This window comes from Lonchura striata, chromosome 1A (assembly GCF_050655825.1).
Source record: "Lonchura striata isolate lonStrDom1 chromosome 1A, ASM5065582v1, whole genome shotgun sequence".
Lineage (NCBI taxonomy): Eukaryota > Metazoa > Chordata > Aves > Passeriformes > Estrildidae > Lonchura > Lonchura striata.
In genome coordinates this window covers 11,363,412-11,384,438 of record NC_140741.1, presented here as the reverse complement: position 1 = coordinate 11,384,438, position 21,027 = coordinate 11,363,412, and the positions used below count along the sequence as shown (strand labels likewise).

Sequence of the window (21,027 nt, the reverse complement as noted above, 5' to 3'; positions counted from 1 at the left end):
AGGAAAGAGAGCAAACCAAATCAAGTTCTAGAGTTTCCCTACATCTCAATTGCTTATAGAGACAGGAAGATTTTGTTACTGCAGAGACCTATCTATGCTTGAGTGTCTGTCCTGTGCAAAGCCAAATTGCTTTTTATTTCATCAGTGCTGCTGTAAAATTCTGAAGTCCTGTTGGCACACAAATTATTCATGTTTTTAAACTAAATTTCATCTGTAGATAATGGCTGAGCCCTTGCAGATGAGGAGAATGATCTGACTTTCCCCTGCTCTGACCCACTTGATTTCAAATGGGGTTTCACAGAACGTGTGTCCTGCAACAATCACCATCAGGGCTTGGAATTGCTGCAGTGCAGGGGCAGCACCTCCAAATACCCTTGGGTCATACAGGGTCTGAAAGGAGCTAAATTCTGTGGAGTTACTTCACTGCAAGTGGAATTCCAGCGCATTTTGCTGGGTATGAAACACTCCCTGGTCTGCCAGCATTCAGATTGGGTGGTTATGTACCTCTTGTGGGAGGATTTATGCACAGCTGTGTTCAGAACTGCTCACTGGGGTCCCTCAGCATTGTTTTTAGAGCAATGCTCCTGATCAGTGCTTTCTCACTGAATTTTCTCCCCTTGGAACATCCTGTAGCCCTGCAGTGTCACATTCCATGTGCAGGATTTAGAATCATAGAATGATTTGGGTTGGAAGGAACCTAGAGCTCATCCAGTTCCAGCCCCCTGCCCATCCTGCCAGCCCCCTGACACCTTCCGCCAGCCCCATCCCACAGTGGATCACTGGTTTTTTGCACACCATTCCATCCAGCCCTTCCCTGACAATAAGTTAGAATTCAGTGAGTTACTGTACAGATGCAGAGCTCTTGTTTTGAGAGTCAAAGTCATCAGACAAATGCATAGCTGCTGCACTGGAAAATATATATAAAAGAAAACAAACCAAAGAAAGAACACACTAAACAGATGTTTGGTGTGTTCTGTTTCCTGCTGCTTCCTAGATGCAATGTTTTCCTATAGGATACTCATCTTGGAAATCTTTGACATGTGCACACCTATTTTTTTTTTTTTTTTTTTTTTTTTGCAAAAGGAGTGAGCATGTGAGCTAATTCCTTGCATAAAAAAACCTAAACAAGAAAGTTCACTATAATTTATTGGGAGACAATTTTGTATGTACATGTGCCTTGTTTCTTGAGAGAAAGAAAATAAGACCACCTGGTAAGCAAACATTTTAAAACATTGAATTCAAATGTCTCTGTATGTGTGTGGTCATGGATAATAGCCTTTAAAAGCCTCAGAGGCCTCTGTATGTATATATGTAAATAAGAAACAAACTGACATTCAAGACAGGAAAACTTCATAAATCCAAGAGCGGTGTAAATCTGCCACACTCTGTGTTTTGTGACTATGCACTTAAAATCATAAGCCAGAGTTTGCTATGATGTGAAAAGCAATTGAAAGGTAGCACCATGCTGTTATAAAATCTTAAATTTGTCCAGTCAACAACAGAGTTCTTTTCAGTCTTAATTTCAGTTTTAAACTCACTGAGTTATAGAATGTTCATGGGGGAAAAAAACCAGCACAACTCATCATCAATCTCTAACCCATCTACTCCTGGCAGGAGATCTATGGAAAGCTGTGTCTAGCAGAGAGGATCCTGAAGAGAGAGGTGGAATAGTGTGTGGGAATCCAGGGCTTCCCTCTGGCTGCCCTGGCAGGTCTGGGACCCCCCTGGACAGAGCCCCCAGAGACACTGTCTGTGATCTCTGTCCATGGAAAAGAGTTTTCAATCTTACAGGATGAATTACAAGCTCTGAGTGTTTCATATAAGTAATAATTAAGTGTGGCACGGGTGCAAAAGTAAAATTTTAGGATTCTGGATTAGGGGTTCAAAGGGGACAAGATGGAGGAAATTGGGTGTGTCTTGTCCTTTTTCTCCTTCTTCATGCCCTCCATGTTTCACTGTTCAACGTAGGTGACAGATATTGGCACATTATTGTAAATCCAGCCCAGGTAGTTTCTGGTATTTAATGTTTGTAGCATCCCACTGAGGGCAGAGCCCCACACGCTGCCCTGCAGGACAGAGCTGGGCAGGGCAGCAGAACATGTTAGAGATCAACAGAATAAACAACCTTGAAACCAGCACAGACCAATTATGGCTTCTGCTCTGGCAATGGGGCAGAAAGAGACTTTCTACAATCTCAGAATCATCAATACCTCAGATTCTGACAGCAGTGGAGCAGTGCAGTGTGGCCAGCACAGAGGTACCACTCAGTTTCCTGCCCCAAACCAGCCATGGCACAGCCAGCTGGCCTGGAGCTGGCCATTCTGCCTGCAGTGCTTTCCTTGATGAATTTCAGTCTCAGAAAGGCTGTCTCTGCACTCCTTCCCAGCCCTAAGGCCACCTTTGGGTGCTGTGTATCCATAAATGTGCCTGTCTGTTCTGCACCCCCATGAATGCAGAGGGTATGAATGAATTGCAGCGACGATTCATAGATGGTACAAATTCATAAAAAAAGAGAGAGAAATATGAATGGCTCAAAGAGCTGAATACTGCATTAAAAAAAAAAAAACCAACTAAATGAAAGTTGACTCAACCTCAGGGAAGAAGAGAGTGATGAGCTGTGGGTTTTGCACAGTTCCTGAGGTTGCTGTGCACGGAGAATCTCACGGCTGCCTGAGCAAATGCCACATCAGAGGAATTATCTGTGCTCTGTGTGACATCTCCCCCAGCACAGCACACGTGCGTGGCTCAGTCACGCGGCCTTGGCTCCCTCAATGTGTTTGCTGCTGGCCCAGCTGCAGGAAGCACAGCATTGATGCCTATTTTTATGGGATTTAAAGCTGTACAACACCCCCTTCCCCTGCCTCTGGTCTTTTATGTTTAAGAAGAATTACTCAGTCATTATATTTTCTTTCTCCTGCTGCTCTCTATTTGTCTGCCCCTGTTTTCTCCAGTATCCATTCTTCCAACATCTCTGTTTGGTTAACAAATTATGAAAGCCTCAGAGTGCTCAGATGTTTCTATTCATTCCTAGTGACCTTTTCATTCATCTCTTTCACTCCTTGATCAACCAAGTCACTGTAGCCCCTTGGTGCCTTGCTCCATGATGTGTTTTATTGCCCATTGGGCATAGGGCTGCTATTATTTCTACATTTACAAGGACAATAGTCCCCATCACAAATGTCTTTCTGCTTTCCGATTTATAGGATATATCTTGCCTGTAAATGTGTCATTGAAGTTTGGGATTTTTTTTCTATTTAGACCTTTCAAAATCATCTAATTCATTTAGAGTGGCTTGTGGCCCTCCAGGGTTCTGCTGGAGCTTTTGGAATCTCATTTTGTTCCTGAGTGGACTCTTAAAAAGTGCTTTCTGTTGCTGGATTCTTCCCACCCCTGCTTAGAGGCATGACAGCAGCAGAAGGCTTCTGCCCAGCCTTGAGCCTCTGCAGATATGAAAATAAGAATTTCCGTAGTTGCCCATTCCTTTCCCATATTAGTAACCCCACTTCTCCAGAGGCTCTGATCCTGCACTTGGAAAACAGCGATGGGCACTGGGGAGGTGTGCAGGAGAAAAAATGGTAATACAGTGCTTGACTCTTTCCTGATGTACTTTATTAGGTGTAACCCTGACCAACTTGATGATCGAGGAATCACCAGAGTGAAAGTGGAATTCCATCCTGAGCTCTTTGTGTCACCTCCCAGCACCTTCCATGGGTTGCTTTTGTTTTTCTTTGTGGCAAAGGATCACGTTGAGCAAGCACCATCTGCAAATGAGAAGCCAAAGCTGTTCTTGACTCTCTTGCAACTTAAAGCACACTACAGGGGCTGCCCTGGAAATAACTACCAGTTCACCAGCTTGGGTTTGAAACAGTGAAGTAGAGACAAAGTATTCCATCTATCCCATTACTCAGTATATCAATAGGGAAAAAATGAGTACAAAGTGTACAGAGTGAAGATATTTACTTTAAATTTACTACCCTTGCTTGGCATTTAATGCAAAAAATGGTAATAAAACTGTGGATGTGGGGTGGGTTTTTTTTTTCCAGACAGAGATTTGACAGTAAATTTTTGCTATATCTCTTAACTGGCTTTTCCCATAAAACTATGTTTCAGGTCTATTCCTCAAATGTGAACTATCACTCTGATGCATGTGAAATCGAACTACCTGATGGTAGCTCAAACCTGGATGGCCCTGAATCCATAGAGATATCTTGCATCAGCAGCAGTTGTTAAGTGCTGCTAAGGGGCTACTTCAACTGCCAGCTCATAAATCAAGTTATTTTTGGTACAGCTCCCTGAATGCTGCAGCTCCTAATGAAATGAATTCAAGCAAATCTTTTATATTTTTCAGCTGAGAGGGTGGTGATGCTGCACAGATTAGGAATAGGTTAGCAGTGGGCAGATGGTGAAAAGAGAATCCAGAACAAGTAATAGACAGGAGGCAGTGCCAGAGTGAGAGATGAGGCTGTGCACTCCTGGGTAAAAGAAAATAAAAATACATACTTCTGTTTCTTCTGAATGACTGGAAATATTCACCCCAAGATTCTAAATCAAAATTTGAGGTAGGAGCAGTGGTAATTCAAAACTACCAGGTGTAAAAGCAAGGTATAGAGGTGTAAAGCTTTGAATGGCTTTGAGGGACCTGGTGCCACTTGTCTTTCTGGTGTTAGGCTGCAGCAGCAACAGGGATGACAAGTGCACTGAGATTTTACACCCCTGTGCAGTAGTGCCTGGAAAAACCTCACTCACCAGTGAGCTCCATAAGAGAATGATCATGTCATAAGTAAGAGGAAAAAAAAAATAAAAGAAAAAGAAAATTCCTGTCAGACCAAGATCAGAGAAAATTAGAAACAATTAAAAGAGCAGGTATCAGACTTGACAGGCCAGGACAAGTCACAAAAACCCTGACAAACCCTGGCTTTGATATATCACAGGCTTTGAATTCTGTCTCCTGGGCCACATAAGAGCAGAGGAACTCGGGTCTCTTAGGTGGGCTGTGGGAACTGTTGTAACCAGGCCCTGTTCACAGAAGATGTTTGGACACCATAGGAAGCTGCTGAAGAGGAACCTGTGCAATACTTTGCTCTTCTCTTCCCCCAGAACTTGTTTCACTGGCAGAAGGACTCCTGGATGCTGACCCAATGTCTCGTCCTTGTCTTGGACTGTGGCCTGCAGAGTGTGAAAAACTACAGGTTCTGGAGTAAGTGTGATGCCCTTCCTATCCTTTCACCACAGAAAAATACCTTGACTATGGGAGTTGACCAGAAAAATCCTTAGGAATGATGGGACTGGAGAGCAAGAGAGTAGGATTAGCAAAATGAATTTTCTGACTGTAGCCTGGAAAGCTTTAGACATCCCAACAGCCCTTTGGAAAACAAGAAATGGACCTGAATGCTCTGCCCTTGCCTGACCTCATCCCAGAGGCTTGGTTCAGCATCCCCATGCCTGGCAGCTGTCCTTGTCATGTGGGCTCTGCTGGTGGTCTGGGCTGGTGCTCCCAAAAGCAGTCATTTCTTGAAAATAAGTTTTCTCTCACCTCTGCCAATGTCTTGCCACTCCCTGACCCAGCCTTACCCAATTTCTCAGCAGAAAGCTATTCAAATCAACAACAGGACTTTAATTGCTTCTAGATCCAGTGAAGGAAACTTAAATGTTGGCTTGAGTGATTCTCATCTGGTTGTCTTCTTCCAAGCATGTGAAATACACAACCAGGGCATCAGAACTGACAGATATTGTCAAACACACCCAGTTCTCCGAAGAAACTGCATCTCTCAATTCAGCATGGAGGTTAAAATGCAGAGTGAATGTAATAATGACAATGACACTCATAAAGCAACGAGCAATTACAATTTGACACAGATAAAACTCTTGTCTGGCACAAGGTGTTGAGCAAAGGAGCAATGCAAATGTGCCTAAGTTATTTAGGTGGGTAAGAACTGCTGTCTTCCAGCAGCCTCTGAATGCTCCAGACATTTCTGAAAACAGGGCTTAGCTTTCCATGTCACTTCTCTGCTCTGAAAATGTTAGGTGCTTTTTGAAAGAGCTTTTGGAGAAGGTGCTAAGTCATAACTGAATACTGTACAAGTGCCTTTAAGATACAAAACCTTGGGAAGTTCAGATATTCTGTCTAAGACAACAAGGAAAATACACCAGATGTGTTTAATTTTTCATGAGACTTACAAGGGATAAAAGTAATATGCTCTAAAGATAAAAATATTGATAGCTTGCTTATTTTGATAATAAATCAGTGCAAGCATGTTATTTGCAGATATCTCAAAGTTTTACAGGTAGGCAATATTGTATTGTACATATTTTATCACTACACTGTTTAGCTTTCCAAATGACTTGTGAGAGTCTGGGTAATTTTACCCAGTCAACTTCAGTAAAAATAGTATTAGAAAAATCTCTTTTCTTAACAGAATGGAAAAGCCTTGATGGAGAACAGATCGTAAAGAGAAGAGAGGAGGGGGAAAATGCTCTCCTCTTGGAGAGTAGGTATAAACTACAAAAGGAATGGTAGCATTTGAATTTTCTTAGAGAGAGGTGGATTCCAAGGAGATGACCTGGAGCACAGGTGCCTCGGAGACAGTGATGTTTCTGCCATACCTCTGGAAAAATCCCCTTTCTGGGGGCTGTGGGAGCTGGAATGTTCACCAGGGGTGAGCAAGGAAAGGGTTGGATGCAGGGGAGGAGTGCCAAAGCCTTCAGGTGGTGCTGCCTGTGTGTTTTTTCTCCAGGACACTGGCAAAGGCAGTGGGAAGAGTCCAACAGCATGACCAGAGAAACAGAGCTCATGCATGTGAGAAAGCTGTGGCTGAAGACCAGGCAACTGTGAAGGACAGAAACATCTGAAGATAAAATGTGTGGTAAAATCACTGACTTGAGAGAAGCCAGGGGTCAGGAGAAGTCTGTGATTAAATAGATGTTACCACCTACATGCCAAAGTGAGCTATGGCAAATACCTGTGTGATGTTGCACAACCTTCCAGAGAATAATTGACTGAAGTTTCAGCCTGGAAGAACATAAATTGCATAAATTTCTCCTGTAAGAATCCCTGCACAGGCACCAGAGCAGCCATCAAGCAGAAGGGAGAGGAAACCAGTCATGCACTTGCTGGTTTTCTTTAGAAACTTCTACCATAACCCACTGAGGAGCATTGTGCAGTGTCATGTGCCAAGAAAAATAGCAAAAGGTCTGAGGCTAGTCTGAATTATCTGCTTCCACAACTGATCCATTGTAGAGGTCAGCATCCAGATGAAATGCATTCTCTCACCTCCAGTAAATAGCATTGTTAATGACTTCATGAGGAAACTCACAGATATACCCTGAGTCATTATGTGGTTTGATAACAAGATACTGGAATAATTGCATGTAGTTTGTGAATATCTTTGATGTGACTGTTCAGTCAGGAACAAGTAAACACAAGGGAACCATCAAAAAAAAAAAGAGGGAGTTGGTCATCTTTATTTTTTCTTTTTTCTTTTTTTTTTTTTTTACAGGAGGAGAGCCCTACAAATAAATATAGTGAGAAATCAGAATCTGAACTCTAGAAGAAAAAGACAGAATAAAATGACTCAATTTACATATCTTGGCAGTCATATCCTCATGAAAACGTCAGAGGCTGGCTAAGGCAGGGCTGGATTTGGCAGCTTAAGATTTGGTTTTGGGAAATCTGCACTTTAAAGTGAATCACAGAGTCGTCAGTATTCCGTTTTTTTAAATGTATTTGAAAGTTTTAGGACTTTTAAAGTGCAGAAGTAGATCTTAAAACTGAAAATTGCTACAATAAATTTCTAAGAAATGGAGGGATTCAGCAAACCCTTAGGTTTTGTCAGCAGCCCCTTAGGTTGGAAGAAATGTTGAAGAGAAGAGTTTGGAAAACTGTTGAGAAAGAGTGTCTACTTTTAAAGTCTTAAGTAATTGAGTAGTTGGCAAATAATGCAAAAGAGACCAAGGAACCTAGAAGACATCCAGAGGTGCTAATCAGAAAGTGGAAGAAATATTCTCTGGGACACTAGAAAAAAGGCTGAAGATGGTTGGCGAACACACAGTTACCTACATTTACAGAGATTCTTGATATGTCTTTTAAAATATATGCACAATGAGAACTGAATTCTATTCCAGGCATCTCTGATATCATGGGAACAGAAGATTAAATGTGTGAATAGAAGCGTTTTTCTCTGTGCTTTAAATAAACCACCTGTTTCATGTATAGAACAATGCTGCTCAGCTGTGAACATCCTCTGAGAGACAAGGAGGAATTTTTGCTAGAAAATTTGGTGGGTTCTGAAGAGAACTTTTCAAATAACTTCAGTTGGCTGGGTAAGGATCCTCACTTCTGCCAGTGAGGCCTCAGCTCTCTTTAGCTGAGTGATAAGCACAGGCAAATGGTGCTCGTCTTCCATCTATGACAATGCCAGCTTGGAGCTCAAAAAGCTGTGTATTGAAGATGTGAGTGGCTTCTGCCAGATATGGAAAGGGGCAGAAGGGTCATTGCAAGAACAGGCTCATTTTCTGCTGCAAGGAATGAGCTCTGGTCTGGCTTGCCTGTGTTGATACACAGGCACAGACAGTACCTTCCTTCCTGTGGCACTTTCCTCTAGAGCAAATCAATCTTAATGCTGGTCCAGACCTCTGGGGTTTTAGTTTTTATTCAAATTGTTTGCCTCTACATCTATTTCTGTATATTCTACATCTATTTCTGGGTTTTTTTTGGCAGAATATGGTGTACAAAGAACTCCCAAACAAGTGCTAGGTGTCTGGGAAATAGAGCCAGCTGTGAAGGCTGGACTGGATGTTACTCCTGAAATCTGCCACCAAACCTGGACCAAGAAGGATAAGGAATGTTGAATTTAATACCTTGCACTTCATTTATGTGTCTGGAGATGCCTAGTAATAAACCAGCCAGGCAGAACTGGGACAAAAGGGTTTTTGGACTGTGGAGAATTGACCTCAAGGTGGTGGTCCCAGCATATCACAAAAAAAATATTACTGCTCTCCTGCTTGTGAATGTATTTTTTGGCTTTCCTTTTGCCAGAGTTTTCTCTCCCTGCAGCCCAGCTTCCAGAAAAGAGCCCAGAGGTTGCAGCAAGAGTAGCTTAGGAACTCGTCCCATTTTCTGTGTGTTGTCTCATGCAATTTCTTGTGTTTCTGGTCCTGGCTGAGTTGCCATCACCTCTCACTGCTCCTTGTTAGCCCCCAAAGCCAGCTCTGCCAACTGCCTCCAGAGAACAGCTCTTCACTTTCAATGGGCGCATTAAATCTCCTCACCCAACTCTGTTTCTCCAGCTCCAGCTATCTGAAAGAATGGAGGAAAACCTCAAAGTCCAGCAGAACAACATCCAGCCCCAGCTGCAATATTCTCATCTTCTCCTGGCTTCTACAGGGAAGTTTAAAATTTTCCAGAATTTAATGAAGTACATGGCAGGAATCTTAGGCATTCTCTAGAAGGTTGTCCAAGAAAAACAAGAAAACTCTTGGAAATGTTGTGCTTGTCAACACAAGCAGTGTAGCCATGCCCATCTGGCACACACCTGTATAGACCCTGACCATGTCCAAGAAAAGCAGAAGGAAGACATCAAACTCCCACAAAAGCTTTTTTTAATATGTTTTTTTGCTCCTGTGCCTGACTACAGTGCTTGAAGGTACCAAGTAGATCCACCCTTGATGCTCTCTCTGTGGAGAAAATACATTCTTGAGGCTTTTGGTATGAAAAGATGTACTTTAAAAAATGTTAGGGGTTGATTAGGTGATAATGTTTTCATTAGAAAATCTACCTGTGTAGCTCTGGAAGGCTGCTGAACTCCCTACAGCTCCAACCAAGCCATCTTCCTGCCTTATTTGTCTCTGGGTTACACTAAACACAGCTGGCACTCCAACATATGCACTGACTTTTCATGGATGCCATCCTGAGTTTAGCATTTAGGAATCCTCTGAGTGATCAGTGTAACAATTGAGGACATGTGTCCGAGGTTGTTTTATCAGTGCTGTGTGTGATGCCTTCTACATCATAATATGCTCTCAGGCCAGTTCTGCAGGGCTTCTGTGTCAGGATTCCTCAGAAACCAAACCAAAACAGCAGAAAACTTGTGACAAGGAGCATATTTTAGTGTGATGCTAAAGACATCACCAGCCACTAAGACTCACACATTTAATGTGGCAGAACCACAAAAGGTGCCCTGTGCTTTGGGATGAGGCTTCCCACAGGTAGCAGGTTTTGCTGACCACACTAGGATAATTTTGCACTATTTTTCCATTCTACTGTTCTTGAGATCTGAGGGAGATTTCCTCACTTTTGTGAAGTTCTGTCAGACCTATTGATATTTGCTTTTATAAAGGTCAGATAAACCTACACAGCTTAGTCCTGCAAGCCCTTTGGCTGTTTATTTTTCTCTCTCTTTTTCTGGTTTCTTTTTAAGATTCTCTTCACAGGAGGAAGTTAGTCATCATGTGTTTGGACCTTTGATGGAGGCTCTTTTAAAGTGCAGAGGGTTTGTCTTTCATCCCTGATACTTTCAAAGGAGCCAAGGGACTGCAGGCACATCCGTGGTTGCCCGTGTTTTACGCCGTTTGCGCTTACAGATTTTGGGTGATGACGTCAGTCGCACTCCGTGCATTTCACCCTGGTGCTGGTTTGTGTACCTGAAAGATGTGAAGTGTCTGCCTTGCTCCAATCCCATCAGTTGCATCCTACTGATGCTCCAGTCCCATCTGTTCACCTCCTTCAGTGCCTCAGGGCTCGAGAGGGAGAACTCATGTGAACAGCTTTCTAATTCAGAATCTCTGAACCACTTGCAGAGCTTGCTCACATGTAAATGTCTCAAAAACCTGAACCCTTGGCTGGTCTGTGGGGTTTTCTTCTCCCTTCCTTGTGGATTAATTAGTCATGCAGGTGGGTAATAGCACATAAATGCAAATAAGTAATGAGTACTGAGAGGACAACCCTTCGCTTTGCCTGGGTCCCCTCTGCATTCTGCTCCAAGATATCTCTGTACCTCTGCATGTTTCTTTTAATTGGCAGAAATTTTTCAAGCACTCTTACATACTGAGTCATCAAGGGTCTTTGAGTATTCCCTGCAACAGAGCCACTTGAAATAGAAGAGGTGTGCCCCATGTGCTGTGTGGGAGATGGCTTCCTTTTCTTTTGTACATCATGATTGTTGCACACAGTGAATTCTGAGAAGCCTGAGAAGGTAAGGCTGGAATTTCTTTATTATGAGACAGATAGTTCTGGTATTTTGCTCTGCTGGTAATTACAAACTAATTGGTGGCTTCACATACCTTACCAAACAATGTCTTTCAGAACAATGGGAAAATCTTGTACCTGGTCTCTTGACTCTCGTTTTATAGCAAATTAGTTGTAGCTGGACTGAAGGTCTGGTAAGAGTTCTGTACTGTTCTAGAATTATGGAATTAATCACAGAATCACAGAATGGTTTGGGATGAAAAGGACCTTGAAGGCCATTCAGTTCCACCCTCCTGCCATGGGCAGGGACACCTTCCACTATCCCAGGCTGCTCAGGGCCCATCCAACCATTGGGCATTCCAGGGATCCAGAGGCAGCCACAGCTGCTCTGGGCAACCTGTGCCAGGGCCTCATAGGGAAGAATTTCTTCCTAATATCCAATCTAAACCTACTCCCTGTCAGTTGAAACCATCCCCCCTTGTCCCACCACTGCATTTCCTGGCAAAAACTCCTTCTCCATCTTGCTCATTCCTTTTTGAGAGCACCATGCAAGAGTGCAAATACAATTATGATTGGCATTCTCTGACCAACACAGAAGTAATGATAATATCTGGGGAAATATTTGAAACCATTATAGGATTTAAAAGGGATTAAATTAAGGGTTTCCATCCTTCATGAAGAATGTCCTTTGATTGCTGTTACCAGTTACTGAGCTAAGGTAAGTGGTTTAGAGTCCTTAATTTTATATATTTCTGACAGTTTTCAAGAAAGGGACACAGGGACCTTGTATGGTCAATTCACTAAAGGTACACTTCTAGACAAAAAGGAAATTATAGTGGAAGACCCAAAATTTTGAGTATCTGAAAAAGTTAAATAAATGGGTTTAATCAATGGCAAAAATTAAACCCAAAGGAAGGATTGGGCAAATTACTTGGACCTGGGAAATCTTTAGGACATAGGCTGTTTTTATTGTTCTTTTCTGTGTCTGGCATAATGCGAACCTAATACAGCAGCTCTTCAGTTCTCCCATATTGCAAATAAAATAATAGTAGTTACAAACAAAAAGAGCTCTGGCAGACTTCTACTGTAGATAAGAGCATGTGGGGATAATGTAATCACAGTGGTCAAATAGGTAAATGTTAAAACTGATTTACTATAAGCAATGCAAGTGTGGAGATGGAGTTGTGGAACAAATTATTTGCTACTTGGAGGCAGAGAGTTAAGTCCTCTGTGTTGGTGGGAAGTGGGTGGGCAGGTTGATTCAGAGGACTGGTTTTGCTCTCCTAGCATTTAGAGATAAATGGAAGGGGTTTGGTGGGCGAGTGACATAATTTTCTGGAAGAATCCTATAACTGCAGTAGATGCAAGATATTGTGGAGGAAAATATACCTCCCATCCTGTAGAGAGATGCCTTCCTGAGGTGATTTTTTAGCTGTCCTCATAATTTTTGCCCTTTCACACATAAGCTGTTCTCTCAGTGTGTGTGGTGGTGCTGAGTCAGAGCTGCTCTCTATGGTACATTCCTGTAAGAGCAAGGTGGGTTTGCACTTTAAAAAATTAACCTGCTTTGCACATAAATCTGCTAATGGTATTAACATTCAGATACAAGGAAAAGGCAATAACAGTTAATGTTCTGATTAATTCAAGAAACTGAGTTTTGGTAGATCCACATAGTCTGGAGCAGGGTCAGTTTTTAGAGCTTAGCTATGAAATGTGGAAAATTGAAGCACTTGCTGGGCATCCAGTTGTTCTCTTTATGGGTTCCTCTGCAGGTGCTTCACTCCTCAGCTCATTAGAGCCTTTGATATTGTTCTCATTATCAGCCTTAGAATAATCCTGTTACTCATTGGTTCCATGGCAGTCCTGGCTAGGAAGGACTGGGGCTCTGACATGCAGCAGGGCCAGTGCTTGAATGCTGATTAGCAGAAAAGCTGAAGAGGTGGAAGAGGTTATTTGATAGAGATGATTTTTCTTTTCATTCTACTGGCATCCACACTTTTCAGCAGGATTTGCTTGAGTCCCAGCACAGCTGACTGTGCAGACTCCTTGGGAATGCTCCAGCCAGGAGTGCTGCTGTCTGCAGAATGTGAGGGGCTTGGTTTGGAGACGGGGAGAGAAGCAGCAGCAGCAGGAGTTGTGAGCAGTACTTTCTTTTCTTTGGCTCCTGCTGGGCCTAGTTAAGTTATTAGTACTTTCTTCAGAGGAATGAGATCCTGCAAGGTTCCCTCTATGCCCAGCTTTCAGTCCACAGCCCTGGCCTGGGATTAGTGGTTTGCTTTCACACTGCTTGCACACTGGAGTTGTTACAGCTGTGTGCAATTGCTGTTGGCCCTGGCAGCCAGAGCAGAGCTATTCTTCACAGCTGAAACCAACAGAGATCCTTTAAAAAACTTGGGAGAGATCTCTGAGGTCAGCTCCGAGTAGTTGTTTGTCCTGACTGAGAAAATAACTTGATTGTAAAAAAACATTTATGACACTTTCAACTCTATCAGGCACTATGTGTTGTCAAGATTATTTTGAAAGATAGAGCATAGACCGGGGATAGAAATGTGCTTATTTTTCAAGCAAGCAGAGATTAGAGCAAGCATTTACAGTTTTGCAAATCAAAGGAGCTTGGGATTTGCGTCTTTGGAGACCCCGAAGGGCAGCTCTGTCAGCCAGAAAAGAGACTTGCTAGACCAGACAGCACAGCCCTACTCTGAATCCTCATCCCGTGGTGACTGGATCCTGCTGTGCTGAGCTGCCTTAGATGTGTGCCATGGATTGCTGCCCCAGGAGAAGCACGACCCTGCTGCCCTGTCCCTGGGAGTGCTGGACACGAGCCCTGCCTGTGCCTCTGGGATGGAGCTGGGAGCTCTCTGCACAGCCAGAGCTTGCAGCAGCTCTGCTGTCCTGCTGCCTTGTCTCCTGGGCCTCCTTTGGAAATGGCAGTTCTCTTTCCTCCAGTGCCCCTCATCCCTTCCTCTGTGCCTTGGGAGGATGGATTCATCTTGATACACAGCCTGTATTGCAGACTCTGACCAGACCTCATTTTTAGGGGAGGGAGGAAGAGGAGAAAAAAACAACCAACAACAACCACTGCTGATTCTGGCTTTGATAGTGTACATACCACTGTGCTGCAAAATGAAAAACTAAACATGCAGCCTAGATAGCTGACTTGGAAATGTGTGGTGGCAGTAATTATGTTTTTCTTTTTTTCCTTATTTCCTTTCTTTTTTTTTTCCCTTTGAATGTGATTCAATTAAAGAACCTTTTTGACCAAATTTGGAGAGAATTGGGTTAAGGCTTTTGAAGAATGCCTTCCTGCTCCAGCTCTCAGTGAAATCCATCCAAATATACGAAACAGAAAGGTTGTTGATTTAGTTTCTTTGGAAGCTGTGTTGTATTTTCTCCCTAGTTCAGGCTGTTTCCTTGAAACTTGATTTCTGCTTATTGCTCTTCTCACTGAACCTGAATCCAAAATAACAAATATTATTTAAAAAAAAAAAAAAAAAAAAAAAAAAAAAAGACTTTCAGAGTCTGTTTTCAGTTCCCTTTGGTGGCTCCCAAAAAAGCACTCTGCCAAGATTTCCAGTGAGCACTGTGTGCCTGGACAGCTGCAGAGCAAGCTAAGGCAGGAGAGTACTGTTACAGAGTTGTTCAGGAGCCTTTTGTGGGCTCAGGAACTGTGGAAATTGATCCCAGTGTGGCTGTGCCAAGCTCCAAGTCTCTCAACAAGCTGCAGGATTTCCTTCCAAAATTAATATCAAGTTTAAACCACTATTCCTCAGGTTCTACCTTATGTTTTTGCTGCTTTGTCGCTCCTTTTCATGTCTTTGGTGGCATCACCATCCCATTCTCTTATACCTCTTTCTGCCTTTTATGGAAAAATCCTTCAGCTGCAATAAACTGGCCCCTTTTCCTTTCCTCTTGCTATTCTTGTAAGCCTCTTCTGAGACATTTCAAGCATCAGTGCTAAAAAGTTCAATAAACTAGAACAATAGTGGCCTTCCTTCTGGGTTTCCCTCTTGCCAGTTGTATTCAGGGCTGCCAAGATGAGTCTTTAAAGCCAGCCCTGAATCTTACCAATCTCTCCATCTGACATTTTGTTCCAGACAGTGTGTTGTGGTTTGGGACTATATATTGTGTGTCTCCTTGACTTCATGACTAATTGCATGTCATAAACATTATTAGTAGAATAGTTTTAACAGTATTCCACGAGAACACTCTGCCAGGGCTTCCCATAACATAAGAAATGATTTAGTAGAGATAACTGATCTGGATACTCTTTCTAAAGTATGGCCTAATTTTCCTTCTGTGCTCCTTCACCTACATTTTTTATGACTTTAATTGTTTTAGAGATTGGCAGTGGTTAGACTCAGTAAAATTTCTTAATAATAAAGGATTCCCTATGTCTTTATGGTTTTGTTTTATCTTTAGTGTGGTATCTTCTGCCTGATCTGCATTTCTATTTCAAGGGTTCTTTGTATGGATTGTTTTTTCCCCCCAGTTCGGACTTATCTTAATTTTGGCTTTTTAAACTTACATGAGCGTTGTTTGGGTTTTTGGAGGGGTGGATTTTTTTCATTTGATCTGTTGTAGATGTATGATCCCCATGGAGAACAATAGAGGAGTTTTCACATCTTCCATTAAGAAGTCTGCTCCTGGGGAACAACCACCTCCTCATGATAAGTCCCTCTCTAACAAAAACACTGTCTTGTTAGAGCACCTCTTTTAAGCATCCTTGGCTGCTGTGTGAGTCTCCAGGTTAGGATTTGCAGATGAAAGGTGAATTAGGTTGCTTCCAATATAGCCTAAAATAGATTAGAGCAATAAAATATAGATTTGTTTCCTGCCAACAGTTCAAAATCTAAATCAATTTATTTTCCATCCACTCATGCTGAATAGAAGTTGTGAACAGCGAAGCAAAGGAGTTTTAAGAGCTGTTAGTAAAAGGCTAAAGAGCCTTTGTCTGAGTACAAAAAAACTTCCTAATAAACTCACTGCAGGGAGCAGAAATGACTTTGTGCTTGTGTCACAAGCACAAAATATTGCCAACATCCCTCTTTCAACCCCAGACAAAATCTGGTACACTGAGAAAGTAACTGAATTTCTTTCGCTGGCACTTAGATTCATTTTTAGGAGAATAAATGGTGTTGGATTTTCCAAAGTTATGTATTAATGTCCAGATACAGATAGTTGTGTCTAATCACCCAGGTTTAAAGCTGCTAATTGTAGTTGCTGATCCATACGTGACAATTTTTGGCTGTAAAATCACAGTTATGTGTTCTATCTCCAAAAATTTCTCTTGTGTAACTTCAGAGTGTAACCTAGGTGGGATAAAATCTGTATCTTGGTGTCTATAAGGTACCTAATAGGATGGACATCTGGCATCTCTAAACAGCTGATACTTTATTTATAATATAAAATATGTGTCTGGGTCTTTTTATTTCAACCTTGGCATTGTCAGAATGCAACATCAGAAAAATTAGTTATGATACAGTTTCTTTTCAGTGATTGTTGTGATGTCATAAAATGGTGTAGCTCCTATAACCACTGTCACAAGAGGGTTATCTTGGGCTGGATAACACTGAATTTCATGCTCAGTCTTATCTGCTTGTGTCAAAAGGCATTAAAACTTAATATCCTGCCATGCATATGAATCAAAATGCTGTTCTTGTTCTCCATTTATTGCTGCCTGCTACAATGGGAAGAGGTAGGAAACTAAAAAAAAAAAAAATGCTGTAATAAAACTACTGGTTGTTTATACCAGCATAATATTTTTGAGAATGAGAGAGAAAAGCTTTAGAAATGGGTTAACATTTCTTCCACATGTTGTTAAAGGGGGTTTGGATTTTGTTTATCAAGGCTGAGTTCTTCAAAGCCCTTATTTGTGGGAAGGGAAATGTATTTGGGGGAAAAAACTCTGCTGAATAAACACGGGGCTGCTTTGAGTGAAGGAGAGTTGTGAAGCTGCCACTGCTCCTGGCATGGCTGCTTGCTGTGCTTCTTCACTGAAAAGCACATCTTCTGCAATTTTAGGTGGCATCTGCAGAAAATGCCCAAAGGCAAAATGGACACGATGCCCAGAACTAATTATATGCGACACGGAGGGAAGTTTACAGCAGTTCCATTTGGAATGAGTAATTCCAATTACTTGGGGACATTTTTAAACCACTGGCACGTTTGATAGAGGGAGGGGGGAAACCCAAACACAGCTTGTCAATGAAATCTGTTGATGCTGGCATTCAGTGGTGTAGATATTTAACAGTGGGATAATACTTGTCATTCATTTAGCTTGAAAAACAAAAGTAGCCAGAGTAAGGCCAAAAAAATGAGTCTCTAAAGATAAGTTCCTCACTTGATATTTATTTACTTAATAAGGACGATTTCTTTTTAAAAGTGTCAAGTACTCACTAGCTGCTATTAATACCAGCAGAACTGGTAGCAAAGGAAATAACTAAGAATGGTGCCATAATCATTAGGTTGGTTTTGTTCAAGATAATCTGTGCCTGTGGTCAGAAAGAAGCCAAGTATTCAATCTGTGGATTCTGGCCCAAATGAGCAGAACTGTGTGTTATGGACGGGAAGGTAACAAGGGCAGGAGGAGAAAGAGGAGTCAGCTGGAGGAGGTGCCTGTATCTCTGATGGATGGGGTGTTGTACCTCAGCTGCTGCCACCCCACAGGCAGCAGGGACAGCAGACACTGCCTGGGGAAGGTCACTTGGCAGGGGCACCTGGGCTCTGTGCCCTGGGTAGGAGGGGTGGCACAGGAGGTGATGCTGAGGCTCCCGTGAGCCTTTGGAGGAGGAGGCAGAGATGGGGACAGATTGGACACCCATGGCCAGGATGGTGTGAGCTCAAAGTGCAGGCTTGCTGTGAGGGGCCTGAATTAGTTTCAGATGACATCATACACGGTGACTGATTATATTTAGAATATGTGGTCATATGTACTGAAACCTTCCATATGTTAATTATGCATGCTTCAATATATGGCTACAGGAAGCTTGTGAAATCAAAGCAAAATTGGTAGGGAAAATATGTTCTCTAGATGAACTTTAAACACAGTTCTACAAAAAGGTTTAACATACCAAAAACAAATTTATTTATATTTTAAAGTTGGTTGTCTTTAATGGATGAAAGACTTGCATCTGAAAGACTTGCATCCTTAAGACTTAAATATTCAGGCTTAGTTAATATTTTGGGATAAGAAGATATGTGGTACATATTTATCAAATGTAGTGGTTTTGTTGAAAATCATAGAGCAAACATTTCTAATGTACTGAATTATAAAATGAGTTTAAAGACTCAAAGACCTCTGTGGAGGTTGTTAGCCAGTGTTGAAAATATTGCCTCTGAAACATTACAGTAGCTTAGTAGATATGAATGAGCTATTAAAAAAAATAATCACAAACAGCCCTGTCCCTCCAAGACAACAAAAACCCTTTTGTACACTTGCATTTTTGGTGTAAGTAACTTCCTGTCCTTCTGCCCATCCTTACAAAGATCTCAGCTGCTTAACACCAAATACTTGAAATTATGAATGCTCATTGTCATAAGCAACTTTGTGCAGATGATTAGCCTGGATCCTAGAACTTAGGCAAAGGGAAGATTAAATTAACTAAAAGCACATGATCAGCTTAGACTGGGCTGAGACTGGGGTAGACTACCTTTAGGACTTTGCTTTAAAAATCTTTGCGAGTTTAACTCCCAGTAATGCATGGATTTCAGCTGAGCATCTGTGGGACAAGCTAATCTGCAAATTCTTTTTATTTTTTTTTTGTCTTCAATAGAAAGTCATTGTCTTTTACAGGTAGGTGTAAGGTGAAGGTAAAGGTGAAAACTGTCTTTTCTGAAAAAAACTGAGCAGATTTGCCTGTGGACTAAATAATTTGGTTTGAAAACACTGCAGAAAGAAACTTGGAAGTTGTAGATCAGTTTTCATATGGTCCCAGTCTGTCTGGACATATTTCATAATAAAAATTGCGAAATTTTTGCATAGTTAGATATAATTCTCTTTGAGGAGCCCAGTTCAGACAGTGTGAACAACAGTAAGTTCCTGAACTACAACATGTTATCAAAAGAGATTTCCAATTTGAGATGCAATACATATTTTTCTGTAGCAAGTCTACACTTCTTTCTCTACTGCTCCTCCCCAGCATTTATTGGAAAGCCTACACTTGAGCTGAAAAAGTCTCTTAACAGAAAATATTTTATTGAAAAACTTAAAACTCTTTGAGAAAAAATGCTTTATACAAATCTGTTTAAAGCTGTGATTTAGTTCTGGTCACGTGGCAAGGTGCCAGGGCTGAAAGATGTTTTGGGCAAGAATTTCTCTTCTTTGGCTCTCCTCTCCCCCAGATAATTTCTGTGTATATGTGGGACTGAACTACTCCTCTGGCTGCAGACAAGAGTACAAATTCTCCTTGGAATATTTTATTGAAGTTGTTTTTGTAGTAAAATCCAGTGTGGCAGTGTCCCACCATTCGTGTTTGAAATGTGAACCTGCATCTTCACATTTCACCCAACACTGCCTTCTTTTCATCAAAGGCTTTCAAATATCTGACACTTATTTCAGTGCCATGGTGATGCAAAAACCCTGTGGCAGCCCTTGCTGTCATTGGAAAATTGGGACTGTTTGTTCTGAGATGGCTAATGAAGAAATGCAAGAGAGCAATTTCATCAATCTCACATTTTTGTGCTCTGCTAGCTTTGAAAATGAGAACTTTTTTTTTTTTCCTCCCCATGGATAAGGCGTAGAACAAAACTTTTCCATAACTGTGCTAAACCAGATCACAGAAATGCTCTGGCATGGGCTCTTGCCACACTGGTCAGGCAGGAGGGGTTATTTGTTCACTGTCCCTCCAAGTCCTCTTTGGTGTGAAACAGTGGAAAAGCCTGAATGCAAACATCAAGGGTGGTGAGTAACCCAAAGAGAGAAATTTATGCTGGTGCTGGGGAAAGTGAAAAGGGCATTACAGGGACAATGCAAATGGCATAGAGCAAAAACTTTGTCTAAAATAGGTGTGAAGGGTGTTTGGTCTTCAGTTGAGGCAGGTGGCTTTGCACCAGGTGCTGGTAATAAAATCTGCAAAACAAAAAGGAAGAATCAGTTGGGATAATTCTGGAATAACCTCATTTGGACACTATCATTTGGGCTGCCTGTTAGAGAGCAGCAGCGGGGAATTGTACTGTTATGTGAAACTCAGCTTCCCACATTAAAGAGAGAGTGTTGTAGAGTTCAAGAAAAACCAATACAATTAATGATGGTTTAGGTTTAGTTTTGGTGGGGTATTGAAGGCCCAGAAAAAAACAGGCACAGAAATTAACTTTGAAAAATACTTTCAGACAATATGATTGAGCATAAATGCAATTTATCATAAAACATATTTTCCTTCATTTTATGACTGCATTGTTGTAGTGACTGGATAGATTACTTTCTTTACCAATATCACCTTTCCTCCCTGCCTGTTTTTGTCAGAGTTCTTCAAGAGTTTGCCTAGCAAACTGCTTCCCCAGTGGTGCAGTGTGACCTCTTACTGTGGTTTAAACTCTCCAGGGCAGTTCAGTGCTGCACCTCTGTGTTAAGGTTTGCTGTCTGCATGAAAATCATGTGCTCAGAGTTTTAGAGCTTTGTATCCTGTTATGCTGCTGCAGCTCTGGTGTTTGAGATGCTGGAAGCTGATTCCTTGCCCTGGGCAGTCAGTCTCTTGTTTCTTAGGAGACAGGTTGGGAAGGTTTGATGCTTTTCTTTTTAAACAATTTTTTCTTGTCTTATAACAAGAAGGGATGCTTATGGGAGCAGTGTTTTATAGTTTTGTTGGTCTGAATAAATAGAAAAGCCAAGAGATGATGCCTTGGACATA

The 21,027-nt window shown here is 41.8% G+C and overlaps 1 long non-coding RNA gene across 2 annotated transcripts in view; it reads left to right on the top strand.

Moving 5' to 3' along the window:
- Positions 1 to 958: 958 nt before the first annotated feature.
- The window catches only part of LOC146763377 (uncharacterized), a 52,569-nt gene continuing 32,500 nt past the window's right edge, over positions 959 to 21,027 (top strand). The window contains exons 1-2 of one of the 2 annotated variants that reach the window (XR_014952116.1): positions 959 to 5,197; positions 6,735 to 20,081. This is a non-coding gene — a long non-coding RNA (uncharacterized LOC146763377). Of the gene's footprint in view, positions 20,082 to 21,027 lie in introns of both variants that reach the window. The other variant, XR_014952115.1, reaches the window with a different exon arrangement.